The sequence below is a fragment of the Dermochelys coriacea genome, chromosome 5, assembly GCF_009764565.3.
Source record: "Dermochelys coriacea isolate rDerCor1 chromosome 5, rDerCor1.pri.v4, whole genome shotgun sequence".
In the NCBI taxonomy this organism is placed as follows: Eukaryota; Metazoa; Chordata; order Testudines; family Dermochelyidae; genus Dermochelys; species Dermochelys coriacea.
Window position 1 is genome coordinate 48,143,032 of NC_050072.1, and position 15,315 is coordinate 48,158,346.

The window sequence follows — 15,315 nt, forward strand, 5'->3', positions numbered from 1 at the left end:
GCTTGTCTACACTTACATTTTATAGCGCTCTAACTTGCTGGCTCGGGGTGTGAAAAATCACCCCCCCCCCGAGTGCAGCAAGTCAGAGTGCTTTAAAGCGCTGGTGTAGACAAGCTCCAAGTGCTGGGAGCCGCACTCCCATGCTTGGAGCTAATCCCCTCGTGGAGGTGGATTACCAGGAGTGCTAGGAGAGCTTGCGACCACACTTGCACTTCAAAGCCCTGCCGTGGGAGCGTTCCCGCGGGAGCGCTTTGAAGTTTCCAGTGTAGCCATGCCCTCACACCCCTTCGATTAGACCAAGGTGACATGTTTTGATATATCTGGACTACATAAGACCTTGGATGCAGCTGTTCTTTAATGATAGAGGTGAGATTCTTCAGGCACACTATCACTTGGGTTAAGAGATCAGAGATCACGGGCTCTTTTGTCAAAATTATATTTCATCTTCCATATGATTTCATTGTCATGAGATTTCAGCAAGTTATCAGTGATTGGTTAATTCGATTTGATCCTTCTTCCCATTAACAGCTGAACTGGAAAAAAGCCATTCTCCAGAAGTATACTTTAGTAAACCAATAAAGCTATATACAAATTACCCCCACTGTAGAAAGTCTTTTTTCATAAGGTTCTTTACCATCCATATAGACCTTTTCACAAATCCATTCAATTGGGGGTAATTTGGATTTGATGTTTGGGATTTTTATCACAACTCTACAGTCCATTATCACTAAAGACTTCATCTGAATTCCTTGTCTGGAGAAGATTACCTTCATGCTAGCTATCACTAGTGTAGTGTGCAAATGTCTGGATATAGAGAATAATAATCTGTGACTATTAAATAATCCTTTGATTGCCAGGTAAATAAATCAGTGGCTATCTTCTCAGAAGGCCTTTGTGGAACTGGATGAAGTCTCTGAGGTTCTGCCTGTTTGCATAGATTGTATTTCAAACATGAAAAGCAGTTTCTACCACATTAGTAGTGTCATGATTGATCCACGGCCAAGACAGCACCTCTCGTGCTCATTGTTTAAAATTTCTCAATTCCTAAATGACCCTCGTGCCTCTTCGGTAGCATTTCTTTCTGCAGGTATTACAACCTTGGTGCCCTTGAAAAATCACTCCATCTATCATAGTAAGTTCATGTCGGCAGTTCCCATAGTCTCTTATACTTGGACAGCAACTGCTTATTTCTTCAGGCCACCCTTTAATTATCACTTCTTTAAGGATCCCCAACAATTCATTTTTCTGTGTTTCCCTGTTTATTTGTTACAGTTTCCTGCTAGCTACAGGAATTGACTTTACAATCAGATCTACATAGAGATGCAAGCCTATCTGTAGGGTCTTCTCTGGCTTCAGAGTGGGAGATACCACTCTGGAAAGTGCATCTGCAGTGAACCTGAATTTACCAGGCATGTAAATCACAACCAAATTATACTTTTGCAGCTTTATCATCATTCTTTGAATCCTTTAGGTACAGTCATTTAGTGGTTTGCCAAACAACACTACCAGGAGCTTGTGGTCCATTTCAACATCCAAAGTCTGACCATAAACATACTAATTGAATATCTCACAGACAAACAATATTCTTAAAAGCTCCTTCTCAATCTGTGTTTAAATGGTTTCTGCTCAGTTAGTGATTTGGATGCATATGCCACTGGTTGACAACAATCCACATTTTTCTGTGTAATCACTGCACCTAACCCAGGCTGTGAAGCATCTGCTGAGATTTTAATAGGCCTTCCTGGCACACAGAACTTCAACACTGGCTCTTGTATCAGTTATTTCAAACATGCTCATGATTCCTCCTGTTCTGTACCCCAATACCATTAAGTTTTATTCTCTAAGAGTTTTCTCAAAGCCGTAGCTTTGGTAGATAGATTAGGTATGAATATTCCAAGATAATTAACCATTCCCAGGAACTGATGGACATCTTTCTTTGACTGGGGACATGGCATCATTTCAATGGCTGAAACCTTCCCCTTATCAGGTTTTATATCTTCACTGGAAATAATATCCCCAACAAAAGTCAGTTCTGTAACCACAAAGAACACATTTTCCCCTAATTAGTTCAAGTTTTGCAGTTCTAGTTGCATCCAGGACTTCCAAAAATCTACAATCATGCTCCTCTTTCCTTAAGCCTCTGGTGATGATCTCATCTTTTGAGGTACCAACAGTGTTAATATGTTCATAGATCGTAGTATGATTTTGTGGTACACTACTGGTGCTGAAGCGACACTGAAGGATAAGCATAAGAATCTGTATCTTTCAGATGGCGTATTAAACGTGCATAGTTTTGAGCTTTCTTCAGTTAATTTTAGCTGCCAAAAACCTGAGGCTGCATCCAATTTACTGACATATTGTGCATTTGCAAATCTTCTCTGAGTGGTAGTTTGAAGTGTTCTCTTCGTATAGCCTTATTGAGGCATCTTGGATACAAGCACATGCATAGCTGGCTGTTACTTTTCTCCACAATGACTAGGGAGCTCACCCATTCTGGTGGCTCCTCAATTTTTTGCATTAGTTGTATTGCTTCCATCCTTGAGTTTATCACGGAGTGCAATGGCACCTTTCTAAATGAATGGATAACTGGAGGGACCTGCTTGTTTATCTGGATTATATGTTCACCCTGCAAGCAACCCAACCCTTGAAACAGATAATGATATTCCCAAATTAGTGCCTCAGAGCCAGGTTCAATATGATCTTGTAGTGAGAACACCCGTTTTACCAGACTGAGTTTTTCACAGGCAGCCAGGCCTAAAACTGATGTCACTTTCTTTGGCACCACAATGAATGGGAGCCTGTACATGGTGTTTTTATAGCTGATGCTAGCAATGCACTTCATCTTCACTGATATATTTGTTCCAGAATAACCAGTTACTTTTATTTTTGTTGGTCCCAGTTTTGGTCTTATTTTCAGTCTCTCAATCTTGTTCAGACAGAATATTAACCTGACCTCCTGGGTCCAGTTTCAATGGAATAATTATTTCATTCACTTTCATAGGCAGTATCCAGTCCCTCTCATCAGGATTATTTGATGTCTATGTAAAACTCCTCAACCATGTTGTCTTCAGCTGAATGCACTTGACTTTTCTGCATTTTAGATCTGCGCCATTTTGCAAAATGATTATTTTCCCCACATTTAAGACAGTTTCCCAAAGGCAAAACAGCGTGGCCATGCTAAGATCCATACCTTCCACATAACCGTCTGTACCCAGTTTCTTCCCTAGCAGTGGTTTCACTTTTCGATTTGACCTTTTCTGGCTATAGCTTTTGTACTTAGTGGATGGATTACCCCTTCTGGTGTATTCCCTTTGGCTTGTGCTGTTGCCCAGCATATCTGAAGAGCTTTTTCAAAAGTTCACTCTCAACACATTGTCTTTAATGCCACAAATGATTCTACTTCTGACCAGAGAATCTGTCAACTCACAGGTTTTACTGAGTCTCCTTAATTCTGTGACATATTGCTGTATGCGGTCATCAGTTTTCCGCCTGTATGTAAACAACTCTCTCTCTCTCTCTCTCTCTCCCCCGTTTCATTCTTTTTGGCATACAATATTCCTCAGATTTAGTCAGTATTTTCCTTAGCTTCATGCTTTCACTTTCTTCAAACTTAAAGTTGTTATAAATATTCAGTGCTTCCTCCCCAGCAATACACAAAAAGATTGATCATTTCTCTCTCATTTTTTCCTCTGCCCCTCTGGCTGCTAAATACTATTCAAATCTGTCAGAATCTTTTCTAGTTCACTGCAAGATTGCCTGACAATTGCAGACTGGATGGTGGCTGCAGCACATCCATTCCTGACCTCCTTCCCTTCTCAAGCTAATAGAGTAACTACTGTGGTCACAAAATACATACAAGAGCCTCTGCTCTTCTCTGTTTGCTGCTCCACCTGCTCCCCTTTCCTCTGGTTTCAGTTTCACACACAGGAGTTAACCTCAAAATGAGTGCAGTCTCCTTCTCGTTCCGCACTTCTGACACCAGGAAATCATCTTGGGATTCATTAACAACAAACCAGTGAATGAGAAAGGAATGAAACTTTGAATAAAACAAATTAGAGAGCTTCTGTGGTGAACTGAAGCACACAGCTACACTGTGTTCTCCACCCCTGCTTCCAAAACATCTCAAAATGCCTGTATTCATAATGCTGTCCCTTAGGTGGGAGTGTCTATAAACTATCATCTCACACAAACATACCTACATCCTCCTTCTAAACAAATACTCAATACTACAGCAATGGGGGCCATGTAAGGACCTATGTAGATAGAGGGATAGATTAAGGAATGGCAACTCCAACCGTTCCCTTCCAATCCTGAGTTGCAATTTTGTTTGATAAATCAAACCCTTAGCTAGCAGAGAGTACATAGAATATTTAATCATCTTCCCACATTACCTCCAGGCTTTATTAGATGGAACACCATCATCACACTCACAGTCTAATGTGGCAAAGTAGGATATGTTCTAGTACTGCATATTAGAAAACAAAGGGAAGAGTTTAAATTCAGGTTTCTGGAAATTACCAAACCTTGCTCAGTTCCCCACGAACAGGCAATTTTGTGAAAGATTCAGACTGTTCCAAACTTTTCACCAACACTTATTGTTGCCTTTGTCAGCCTTAAAGCAACAATATTCTCTCTCCATGAGACTGCAAGGGAAACTGAGGTGTCATTCAAGCCAAGCTGCCCTCTGAAATCATTTCCTTTTAATTTATGAGCTCTTTCACTTCTCCCCCTCAATGATTTGATATTAATCTTTCACACTCTGGCTTTTTACTGATATTGTCCTTGAATAAAATCAATCCTGCTCCTTAGCAGTCCCTTGAATCCAAAGAAGCTGCACAGTCATAGCATATTCACGTTCATCACAATGAATGTTTTGGAAAACAATTAGCTTTTTGAGCAACTAAAGACATCGTGATTATCAGTAAATCATGGAAGCACTGCCACATCAATAACATCCCCTGTGTGCCATAGATAAGGCGCATGGTGCCCTGATCAACACCTTAATTATACACGCTTACAAAGCGCATACAAGCTTTTACCGTTCACTTTTGGCTAGCTCTTCAAATATTTTCTCATTTATTCTTTATAACATGTTACCCTGAACTTTATTCTATTATTCTGTTGCTTTGGTAACAAACTTCTTAACATTAACATAGAGCATGAATATGAATTTCCTCCTCCCTGCTCTCCCCCACTTTTCTTATTTGGGAGCAACCTTGAAGACTCCCAAGCTGTGAGACCAGCGGCACTGATCACTCACCTAGTCACAGAGACGACATAGTGTCTGCCCTCCCAGATACCTATAAGAAGCTGCAAGCTTATGTGCCAATTTTGCACCAGAAAGAAAAAAGGAACAAGGGCTGTCAATTAATCACAGTTAACTCATGTGATTAACTCAATTAAAGGAATCAATTAAAAAAATTAATCCCGATTAATTGCACTGTTAAACAATAGACAACCAACTGAAATTTATTACATTTTTTTGGATGTTTTTCTACATTTTCAAATATATTGATTTCTATTACAACATAGAATACAAAGTGTACAGTGCTCACTTTATATTACTTTTTATTACAAATATTTGCGCTGTAAAAATGATAAAAATAGCATTTTTCAAGTCACCTCATACGAGTACTGAAGTGCAATCTCTATCGTGGAAAGTGTAACTTACAAATATAGATTTTTTTTGTTATATAACTATACTCAAAAACAAAACAATATAAAACTTTAGAGCCTACGAGTCCACTCAGTCCTCCTTCTTGTTCAGCCAATCGCTAAGACAAACAAGTTTGTTTACATTTATGGGAGATAATGCTGCCCGCTTCTTATTTACATTATTACCTGAAAGTGAGAACAGGCATTCGCATAGCACTTTTGTAGCTGGCATTGCAAGGTATTTACGTGTCAGATATGCTAAACTTTCGTATGCCCCTTCATGCTTCGGCCACCATTCCAGAGGACATAGAATCATAGAATCATAGAATATCAGGGTTGGAAGGGACCCCAGAAGGTCATCTAGTCCAACCCCCTGCTCAAAGCAGGACCAAGTCCCAGTTAAATCATGCTTCCATGATTCTTCCATGCTGTCGCTCGTTGAAAAAATAATGCGTTAATTAAATTTGTGACCAAACTCCTTGGGGGAGTTTGATCCCTGCTCTGTTTTACCTGCATTCTGCCATATATTTCATGTTATAGCAGTCTCTGATGATGACCCAGCACATGTTGTTCATTCTAAGAACACTTTCACTGCAGATTTGCAGTGATAAAATGAAAAGAAGATACCTACAGCACTCGACCCAGGGTTTAAGAATCTGAAGTGCCTTCCAAAATCTGAAAGGAATGAGGTGTAGAGCATGCTTTCAGAAGTCTTAAAAGAGCAACACTCCAATGTGGAAACTACAGAACCTGAACCACCAAAAAAATAAAGGTTTCAGAGTAGCAGCCGTGTTAGTCTGTATTAGCAAAAAGAAAAGGAGGACTTGTGGCACCTTAGAGACTAACAAATTTATTAGAGCATAAGCTTTCGTGAGCTACAGCTCACTTCATTCCACCAAATGCATCCGATGAAGTGAGCTGTAGCTCACGAAAGCTTATGCTCTAATAAATTTGTTAGTCTCTAAGGTGCCACAAGTACTCCTTTTCTTTTTGCAAAAAAAGAAAATCAACCTTCTGCTGGTGGCATCTGACTCAGATGATGAAAATGAATGTGTGTGGATCGGCACTGTTTTGGATCGTTATCAAGCAGAACCCATCATCAGCATGGACGCATGTCCCCTGGAATGGTGGTTGAAGCATGAAGGCATATATGAATCTTTAGCGCATCTGGCACGTAAATAGCTTGAGCCGCTGGGTACAACAGAGCCATGCAAACGCCTGTTCTCACTTTCAGGTGACATTGTAAACAAGAAGCAGGCAGCATTATTGCCTGCAAATTGTAACTAAACTTGTTTGTCTGAGCGATTGACTGAAGTAGGACTGAGTGGACTTGTAGGCACTAAAGTTTTATGCTGTTTTATTTTTGAATGCAGTTTTTTTGTACATAATTCTATATTTGCAAGTTCAACTTTCATGATAAAGAGATTGCACTACAGTACTTTTATTAAGTACAGGGGTAGCCATGTTAGTCTTTAACATGCAACCAGATTCCTTGTTGTTTTTGTGGATACAGACTAACAGATTTATTTGGGCATAAGCTTTTGTGGATTAAAAAAAAAACACAACTACTTCTTCAGATGCAGCAGTGGTTTTTTACCCATGAAAGCTTATGCCCAAATAAACGTGTTACTCTTTAAGGTGCCACCAGACGCCTTGTAGTACTTTTATTAGGTGAATTGAAAAATACTCTTTTTACAGTGCAAATATATTTATTCTAAAAGAAATATAGTGAGTACTGTATTCTGTGTTGTAATTGAAATCAATATATTCCAAAATGTAGAAAACAAAAATATTTAAATAAATGATATTCTATTAATGTTTAACAACACAATTAATAATTTTTTTTAATCACACGACTAATTTTTTTAATCACTTGACAGCCCAAAAAGGAACAGCTCATTCTTGGGAGCATGGAGGTTTCCATTCATAAAAGAAAAAAAAACAAACAATTCGTTAAGTCCAGGTAACATACACTGGCCTACCTCTAGCAGTTCTTTTCCAAAAGAATAATCCAATGTCTAGAACATTCAACCTCATTGGGCCAAGCAATTTAATAAATAATTCTCTGCCTCACCAGCCAATCAGTGTTCTTGACTCCAGCACACTTATTTCTTTATAAGAGTTTCATATTATGGTGGCCTCACACAATTTAGAGCACTGATGAAATGCTAATAATACAATGAATGTATATGGCAACCATCATCCAAAAAGATTCCAAAAAGTCCTTTACATGTTGTGGACCTGATTCAGGACAAATATGCACCCACAGGGCAAACTCCAGCAGGGCAGGCTATTCATCCCCATCAGGAAAGGGCAGCTTTTAATTCAATCCAGCACTCCTAGGAGTTTAAATCAGCATGTCTTGAGCCCTCAGGATACACCCCTCCTCTGCTAGCCTCTTTCATAGACTTCAATGAAACTACTCACTTCAGAGTTTGCAAGCTAATACCTAAATTTACTGTAACTGAAAGGGATTAAAGGTGAAAGTATCTTTTTCTGTTTATTTTATGCATTTGGCTGCACTTTGGGACAGATCTTTAAAAAAGTATTCAGGCATCTAACTCCTATTGAAATCAATGTGAGTTAGGCACCTAAATATCTTTAAGTCCTGGCCCTCTGTGTATAGACCATTTCACAGTTTTCCCTCACAAACTCAGTTATATAGTTTCCACAGATCTTTTATATACAATCAGGAAAGAGAAAGATTTAAAAAAAAAACCCACAAGAAAATGTCCCCAAAAATTTACAGGAAGACTTGGGGAGCAGGACAGTATCTGAAAGCACTTTAATTTTGTGCAATGGAATAGTTTTCAGGTTGACTGTATCCCTTTAACTGCATACTCCAACTATGGACATAAAAATTATGAGTTCCAAACAGGACTCATTAAAATGCATATAGTATTACTCTAGTGAATTGCATAACTTGGCTGCATCCATGTCAAATTAAGAACCAAATGCTGCTCCTTACAGCATAATCACTTTTGGCAAGTAAGAAGTCAAAAGAATATTTTCTAAAATGCTAGTATGTGCAGTAAGATGTCAAATGGGATATGGAAGTGTACCATGTTAACCTTCAATGCAATGGAGAACAGAAAGCACTGAGGCAAATCACAGCCAGACTTGCACAATGTGTACTCTCTGAGCATACAGTTGTTCAGCTTTCTGAATGTTTGACTTCAGGTAGGTGTGTGTGCATATTGAGGGGACAGTCCCATAACAATGGACAATACTGTAGCCCTAGATATTGGAATAGGGATTTGAACTCTCCCACATCTCCGATGAGTGCCCTAACCACTGAACCAGAGAATCAACACCGCCAATGGGAGAGACTGACCCACTCCAATAGCCTGGTGGTGAGGGCAATCTTCTAGGAGGTGGGAGAGTTAGGGTCAAGTTCCTGCTCAGGATCAGGCAGAGTGGGGATTTGAAAACAGCTCTTCCACATGCCAGCTTAGTGCCCTATCCACTGGGCTATTGGCGATAATTGGGTGAGGCAGGGTGTGTGTTTCTCTTTCCCTGTCTTTTTTGTGAGACAGGGCTGACCCGGCTTAAGCACCTAACTCCAGGAGAGGGGTCATGGCAGAGAATCCTGAGCGTAAGAGGCACCTGCCTCTGCTTCCTCAGTCAGGCGTTTACGGCCCAGATCAGTGGGAATTAGATACCTAGCTCCCTTTGTAGATCTGGGCCCCAAACCCCTGCCCCTTTCCTCCTCATTTCACTCCTGGCTAGCTATGGGGGTTCCCTGATCAGTCTGCTGTCTTCTGAGAATCCCTTTTTTAGGTGCTTAACACTTCCCATACGTTGTATGGAAAGCCTATCTTGGGGCTGTGAATTCCACTGGGCAGCAAGGAGCCTAGGTGGTTGCAATTTTCAGCATTGCAACACCCAAGTCCTCTTTGTGATTCTGGCATGAAGGGCCAGGGACATAGAACCAACTACCAGGAAATGCAGGATTCCAGAGGTCAAAAAGAGTTGCAACTTGTGTGCTGTAGAGCTGTGCTCCATGCTGCCTTGCTAGCCCCCTGCACATCAGGAGGCTGGAGTAGCAGCAATGACAAGGCAAGTGGACTGGCAGATCCAGAGAGCCACTCGCCATTTTCCCACCTCAAGAGCGAATGCACAGCAACCATGAGCACTCCTTCAGCTGGGAGGCTGCAGCAGTGGTGGTGGAGCAGCAGCACTGTCTCTCCATAGCTTGAGGAAAGATTCTTCCTTGCAAGTTTCCACAGTGCCAAGCACAGTTACTTTGTGGAGTAAGTACTTACTTTCTCCTGTCGAAATGAAAGGTTTACACTAGAGCATCACAGAGACCCACAGGGGCTGACAATCTGTAGAGGATGTCATGTCCAGACCCAATGGATCCTGGGACTTTTTGTGTACCCAGCTCCCTCTGTGGTGCTCCCTAGGTATCCCTCCTCCAGAAATAGGCTCATTACTTTGGGCTGAGCACCTATAGAAACAAAAGCCTAGGGAAGTAGTCAATACTGGTACCAATAGCATTAATTACTGTACAGATTTCCAATCAGAAATCTACAGGTAGAGTTGTGGGGAGCAGACAGCTCTTCCAGCCTAGCACACACACTGAGACCTGACTACATAGGGGAGCTTCTGTAGAGGAGGAGCAGAGATGCTGCTTTACCTTAAATTTATGGCACAAACCGATACAAGTCCTTAACTTCCCCCACTGTGCATATATTTTGCGGGGATCTCAGATTTGTGTAATGTTACATGCCACATGTGCTGTAAGTACTAGGTATTATTAATCATCATTATAAATTCCTAGCTCAGTTAGAAGTGTTAGGGATGGAATAGCCATCTTAGCTTTTTATTTTCTGGCTTTTGCTGTTTTGTGTTAAAGCCTTAATGCTAACTGCTGGCTGGCAGAAATGCAGTTAGACTTTGATAGGATTTCAGTCTTAAGATCAAACAACATTGTGATATCATGATGTACACAGGATAGAATCTTCAGCAATTTTATGGTTATGCCTGAGTTATGTAAACATTTATTTGCTGGGGGGAGGGGGAGAAAGGGAGGAGGAGTGAGAATTCAAACATGATTCAGAGAAGAGATAAAGATACTTTGCTTAATTTACCTTTTATAATTGTCACTGTTGTCCTCCTGTTAAAGAACTAATCTTACCAGTCTTGTAGAAATATTTGCTTGATTGTATTTAAATGAACAGATATTTATCTTTTTCAAAAAATTTAAAAATTGCATACGGAGCACAAATGGCATAATAAAGTCTGGCAGTGTATGCATTTCCACAAAAATAGATATTTTTAATCTTTATAAAAGAACCTGTAAAAGAACCAAATACTGATACATTAAATTAAGAGGTTACTAAATCCTATTTTTATAACTTTATACTAAATAAATATTTCATCAAGTAAAAATGCTACTCATTTTTTAAACTTACAGTTTTAAAGCAGAAGTGATATTTTCTTCAGTAACTGAAGCTGTTTTTTAATCTAAAACAAATTTAAAAATTTGATTTAATGTTTTCTTAACACTGTTATTACCCTCAACATTTCAGACACACTAATAAAAATAATCTAAACACAAATTTCTTGTTTAGCAAATTACGGATAAACACTTAAAGAAATCAAGCCCCAAATTCAATCCATTGCAACATTTTAAAAAAGATTCCCAATCTGTTTAAAGATGAAAACATTGTGTGCTATAATACCATGGCAGCAGCAGGTTCCCTATCATAGATCTGAAAACATATTTCATCTAATTGATGAGCTTTTGTTTAAACAAGCATTGATATGCATGCTGTGATGCATGTAGTCGCAAGAAAATCTCAGCAACATATAAACCAAGTGATTAGGCTACTAGATAAAAACAGTTTTTATAGTATTTAGAATTTTTTTCCCCACTAATTCAGTATTAATTATGCACAAAAAAAAGTTATTTTTTAAAGACACTTGCACTGTATTAGACCCCATTCTGCTCCCACTGAAGTCAATGGCAAAACTCCCACCAACTTCAATGGGAGCTCTGGGCCCTGAGAATAAATGCTTACTTATTGTGCTTTGGAAAGCATTGTCTTAACTCATTTAAAATCAGGCATTAATGTATAATGATTTGTGAGTCGAGCAAGCCTATAGACGGTATTTTGAACTGACAATTTTATAGTGGTCTTGGTCACGCATATGGCATGATATGACATCATTTATTGTATCTGCAATAAAAACACATTTTAAGAGTACAACTACAAGCTTTATGGATGATCTTACTATGTGGCATGTTTATTCCATGTTGCTGAGACCTGAGAAAAAATAATTTTCATTTTACTGCATCATAAAAAATGAATTAGATTTCTTGAATACAGTATACAATCAGAAAGCACTTGGTTCCGACCTCATTTGTGACACAAATCTTTTTTTTTTTTTTTTTCAGAAGCCAATGGTATGTGATTTTACATCTGGCTGATGTTTGAGAAAGTCAGTGCCTTGTCTGTGCTTATTGATCTTCAGGGTCATCTTTTAATAATACCAAAAAAGCTTCCAAAATAAAGATCTTAAACCTTTTTTCTTCCATTTTCATTTTAAGGGTTTCTTTTAAAGATGCTTGTCGGCACTAGCTCTGTCAATAAAGTTAATTGGCAAACTGTCTCTTTGTCAATATATGGCCTATGGCAAGCTTTACCACAAATCTATACAAAAATCCACTTGAAATATATTATGATTGTACTTAAATAAGATTCTGTGCTTCCCTGAAATTTATAAAGAGGAAGTCTGCCTATTTTCAAATGGTATGATACAGATAAAAAGCAACTAGCAAGGATGTTAAAATTCAATAAACAGCAGGGAATAGAGGGCTGGAGCGTCTCTCTGCTGGTGTTTTGTTTTTGATGGAAATGGGAAATAAATGCTTAACTACAGAAAGAACAATGAATATTTTGCATAACAGCATAATGAAAGTTCCAGTTCCCATAAGGGCACACTTCCAAGCAAACTAAATTCATCACAAAACTTAAATAATGCATGTTTTCATGAAACACAGGAGAGTTCCCAATGCAATACAGGAAAGCAACACAGAACTATACTCCGTTCAAGGAGTCTATGGCTACAACTTTATGTCCTGTTTGTGCTAGCTAATCCTGTCCATAAATCCTCTGTCCTCAATTGTGAATTAAACAGGAAGTTGCTTTTAAAGATCCCTTAATAGGAACAGGTTTCAGAGTAGCAGCCGTGTTAGTCTGTATTCGCAAAAAGAAAAGGAGTACTTGTGGCACCTTAGAGACTAACAAATTTATTAGAGCATAAGCTTTCGTGAGCTACAGCTCACTTCATCGGATGCATTTGGTGGAATGAAGTGAGCTGTAGCTCACGAAAGCTTATGCTCTAATAAATTTGTTAGTCTCTAAGGTGCCACAAGTCCTCCTTTTCTTAATAGGAACCTGTCCATTTCCGAATCCATATGTAATCATCCTATGGAGCAAAATCCCTTCGATGGTGAGTAGAGCGTGGCACCCTACAAACACAGGGACAGCTCCCTTTCCCTCCTCCTCTCCAAGCAGAAGTTGCTGTTAGCTCCCGGCACTGCAGTGCAGTGTAGCCCAAGCCAGGCCAGGCGGTCCACAGCCCCCATCTGGTTGTCCGTGTAGGGGTCCCCGTGCTGTGCTATCCTCCTGCAATCCCCCGCTCCTTCTACAAGCTCATCATCAGCGGGAAGGAGCGCTGGAGGCTGCCCGTCCCTGGGAGCCTCTGCGGGCTCTCAGCATCTCCCGAGGAGACGACCACCCTCACCCTGCCATCTCGTTTGCATCTCCACCCCCCCCCCACCGTCTGTCCGCCCCACTTTGCGCACAGATGTTACGTGGCCGCCCCGGCCAGCATGACTCAGCCCTCCAGCTTCCTACCCCACGGGCACCAAGCGAGTCCTGCAGTCCCCTCCGGTGCTGCAGCCCCGCAAACCAAGCGGGGGGAGGCTCAGTCTGCCCGCAGGTCAGAACTCCCCCGGGCTTTCACTGGGACTGTTGCCGTGGCTCAGCCTCCTCCGCCCCCCACACACACCAACTTAATTAAGGACTTCGGGATCTGTCCCCAAAGCACCTGGAGACCAACAACTTGGCACGCTTCAGGCAACTCCTACCCTTGCGTCGAAGCAGTAAAGGAGGCGGTTTGGGAGGGGAACCTACTACAAAACCTCCTGGCCACTCTGAGCCCCGCTCCTGGCATGCAGCCTAGGAGGGGGGGGGGGGAAGGCAGGGCGGGTTTCAAAGGCTCGATCTGACGGTTATCGTTTATCTACTCGCTCAGGGCGAACCACAACATGCTCCCCCCCCCGCGCAACTGAAAGCCTGGATCTCCTTCGCATCCTTTCATGCATCTTTGCCCCCAGCACCTCGGCAGCTTTCCCGCTGCCTCCCGACCACCGGATCCTTGCAATCGCTGCCCTCCGGCATGCAAAAGTTGCGCCAGGCTTAATAAGCGAGTTGTTGCAAAGGCACTCGAGGTGCAAAGCAATTCCCATCATCGGGAAAGGCAGCCTGGCGCCGGCACCGAGACGCGCCCTGTAGCCCAGCGGCCGCCCCAGACTATTCTACCCCCCCCCCAAGCCAAAGTCAGATCGCCCCGGGAAACCACCATCGGCTCCTGGAAACCCCCCCCCCCCGGCCGCAGCCCACCTGCTAACTGCCCCGGCGAGCAAAGCCGCTCGCTGCTCTCGCCGGGGGAAAGTTGCAGCCCTTCTCCGACACGCTCGCTCGTAGGAAAAGTTGCCCCGGAGGCAGGAACAGCCGCCACCGCCCATAAACTCTTGGGCGCGCCACTTACCCGCTAGGACACACCGAAGCCCCCCGAGGTGCCGGCACCGAGCAGCCGCCCGCCGCGTGCGGAGCTGGTCACTTTCTCCTGCCTCCCGAGCTCGGCTCGGCGCTGCCGGCGGCGGCGTCTCCTCCTGGAGGAGTCGCCAGGCGTGACAGAGCCAGAGGAGGGGCGGACAAGGGGTTGTGTGGGCTGCACGTTGCAGTCCTCCCTCTGCTGCAGTGCTGGAGCGGGAGAGGGAGAGGGAGGTAAAGGCAGGGAAAGCGAAGTCACAGAGACTGGGGAGAGACAGGCAGGAAGGCAGCGCACGATCAATAATTGAAGGCGTGGGAGTGGGCAATCTCGGCTAACGCAAGCAGACAGACTCCTCCGGGACGAGATTGGGGCATCGCAAGCCAGCACATGGACTGTGCGAGAAATGCATCCCCCCCCGCCTTTTTGGAGGGGAATCCACACGCATCTGCATACACAGGCGCTTCGTCCCAAAGTTAATATTTCATTAGAGGCAACAGCAGGGAAGACTGTGTGAAAGGCTCTACTTGCCAAGAGCCTGCTGCAGGCAGCTCCTAGGAAATCCAAAGCGTTTCTAAAAGGCTGCTCCTTTTATTAGACAATAATGCTATTGGTGTGCAAGGTGCTGTACAGACATGCCCCAAAAAGACATTACAGTTTAGGGACCCCTCCCCCATGCTCTAACCCCTATTCTCTTTGCAGTCCAGTGATTTTAGACTTCTTTTGCGAGTCAGGACGACCCCTCTCATGAATAAGGGATCAGTCCTTGTTTCGATTATTAGTACTAATTATTTCTAATGCAGAATCATATAAGGGCCCCAAATCAGCATTAGAGCTCTGTTGTGCGAGGCATTGTACAACAAATGAGGCAAA

At 42.1% G+C, this 15,315-nt stretch overlaps 1 protein-coding gene across 3 annotated transcripts in view; it reads right to left on the reverse strand.

Moving 5' to 3' along the window:
- The window catches only part of SV2C (synaptic vesicle glycoprotein 2C), a 219,545-nt gene extending 204,701 nt beyond the window's left edge, over positions 1-14,844 (reverse strand). For 2 of the 3 annotated variants that reach the window (XM_038403373.2, XM_043515281.1), the window contains exon 1: positions 14,440-14,844. The gene's annotated coding sequence lies outside the window, so the exon portion shown is untranslated. Of the gene's footprint in view, positions 1-11,072; positions 11,125-14,439 lie in introns of all 3 variants that reach the window. The other variant, XM_043515280.1, reaches the window with a different exon arrangement.
- Positions 14,845-15,315: the final 471 nt, after the last annotated feature.